The following is a 2,500-nucleotide window of genomic DNA, read 5'->3' as shown; positions in this document are numbered from 1 at the left end:
AGAGAGCAAAAGAGAGAGAGAGAGAGAGAGAGAGAGAGCGAGAGAGAGAGAGAGAGAGCGAGAGAGAGAGAGAGAGAGAGAGAGAGAGAGGTGGGTGAGTCAGTTCATCAGTCAGAAACCGGAATCAGACAGTATGATCTGAACACAATTAGCAGACAATGGATGTATCTGTGTGCGCGTTTGGCCGTTAGATGAGCTGTAATAACGGCTGTGCGCGTTAGCCGGGTGTCAGTCACGCTGACTCTGTTTTAGCTGCTCGCTCAGCTGTGAAATAAGCTCTCCCGGTCACGCTGTAATTTAATTGGACGCGCTTCTAATTGCATCTGATAGGTATCTCTCAGGGTTATTTCTGGCAGTGGAGACAGAACGAGTCTGTCAGCGAGAGCGATCGAGGAAACGTGAGCCGTGGCTCGTCTCGATGCTTCCTTCTCTTAAACCCCTCTGTTTATTTCACTGCTTACAGGACATCGTGTCCCACTCATCCAGCCTGTCTCTTCCATTTATACATTTACACTATTGTATTTCCTGTTTACAGTATTCCCCGGATTTACATATTTTTAAAGAATTAAAAAGAGTAAAAAAGAGTATAGGGACAAACGTTTGTTGACACCGGACCCTTTTTCAAGAAGTTTTCTATGTGCTTCTTTTTTGAACATCTAATTCACATATTATATGCATATAATAAGCTCCATGAAAAGATCTCTTATGAAAAGATGTTCCATTAGATTTTGTGGAGTTTTGTGGAGATCCATTCAGCTACAAGTGTCTTAATAAAGACAGGTACTGATGTAGGTGAGGTGAGGGTGCCTGGGGTGCAGTCAGCATTCACATTCATCCCAAAGGTGTTCAGTAGTGTTGGAGATCTATTGCAGGAGGTCCACATCTCCCAACCCATGGAAAGCAGATCTTCATGGAGCCGGCCTCTGGAACAGTTTTGGTCTCGCGAAGGGAAAATTTCACACTGCCGCATCTGAAGACCAAATGTGTGGTAACATTTTGGAGAAGAACCACGTGTGGCTGGAAAAGTCAAGTGTCCCAAAACGTTTGGCAAAATTTTATAAACCGCATTGTACTTTTAATTCTTTTATATAGTTTCACTTAATGTCCAAAAGACATTTTTCTCCATCCTGAAATTTATAGAAAAAAAAAAAGAATTCCCAAAAAAACCCTGATCAAAACGACAAGTTTGCGTGTTGTACTTTGTTTTGTTCGGTTGTGTTGTTTTTAAACAATAGAGTTACCGAGATTAAAGAATTCAGCAGTTATAGTATGGAAAAGTATTTATTTTATTTCTTTTTGTATATTGGGACAAAATATCTTCCTCGTCTCTGCTCTGTATTCTAACATCGAGACACTGCATTTGTATTTGGAGTGTAACACAACCCCTTGATCTGCATCTACCTAATTCTACCAATATCTGAATATGAATTTAAGCTCACAATGGGCGTGGTCTAAACAGGAAGTCACTCCCCAGCATTTAAGGATGCTGAAAATACTTCCTGCTGCTCAGATCTCAACAAAGCACAAACACAAAGCACCAGGACAGTAAAATGGTCTCTGGTCCAAACCTAATCCTTCCCCACAGTGCACCTTTGTATTAACATCTGCATTGATATCAGTTCAAAACATCTGTTTTAGAACATGTGTTAAACTGCGTTCAATGTGTTATGTTAATCTAAGTGGACAATGGACAAAAAGTAAATGTGACTCCTGATCCTGAACATTTCACACTGAAACAAAGAGTTGAGTCCGAGAATTGACTCAGAGAGCCAGATGAAAGTGTGAACTCAAATATGATTTAAAGTAACAACTCAAAGCGCTAGCTAAAGGCAGCAAGATAAAGGTGACTCAAAAAAACAACACAAAACGCTTCAAAACACCAAGGTTAAGATGACTTGAAGAGCCAAACTCAAAGGCATATCAAAAAGGACAACTAAAATTGAGTCAACAATCCAACTCAGAGATGGCTAATAGAGCTGACTCAAAATCGACTCAAGATGACTTAAATGTGATTTAAAGAGAAAATACAGAGCCAACTTAAAGAAAACACAAAAGGCTGGCTCAAAGTGGGCAAATTAAAAATGACCCAAAGAGCTGAGTCAAAAATTACTCAAAGACAACTCAAAAGTAATTAAAAAAGCCAATACAGAGCTGACTTAAAGATGGCTCAATGGTGATTTATAGAGCAAAAGATATCTAAATAAAAATATTGCTCAAAGACAACTAAAAATGACTCAAAAACAACTCAAAAGTGATTAAAAAAGCCAGTACAAAGCTGACTTAAAGAGGGCACAAAGAGTCAATTTAAAAAATGACTCATAGAGTTGACACAAAAATAGATCAAAGATGACTCAAAGGACATTTTAAAAGGCAATAGCAAGCCAACTCAATAACAACTCAAAAAAAGCTTGCTCAAAATTGGCCAATTCAAGATGATTAAAAAAAGCCAATACAAAGTCAACATAAAGATCACCAAAGAGCTAACTCAAAAATTACTCAA

At 38.6% G+C, this 2,500-nt stretch overlaps 1 protein-coding gene across 1 annotated transcript in view; it reads right to left on the bottom strand.

Moving 5' to 3' along the window:
* khdrbs3 (KH domain containing, RNA binding, signal transduction associated 3) overlaps positions 1-2,500 on the bottom strand; it is a 106,440-nt gene that overhangs the window by 58,031 nt on the left and 45,909 nt on the right. The window lies entirely within an intron of this gene.

The sequence above is a fragment of the Silurus aristotelis genome, assembly GCF_946808225.1.
Source record: "Silurus aristotelis genome assembly, chromosome: 7".
NCBI classification, from domain to species: Eukaryota; Metazoa; Chordata; class Actinopteri; order Siluriformes; family Siluridae; genus Silurus; species Silurus aristotelis.
This window is presented reverse-complemented; position numbering and strand designations above follow the sequence as displayed.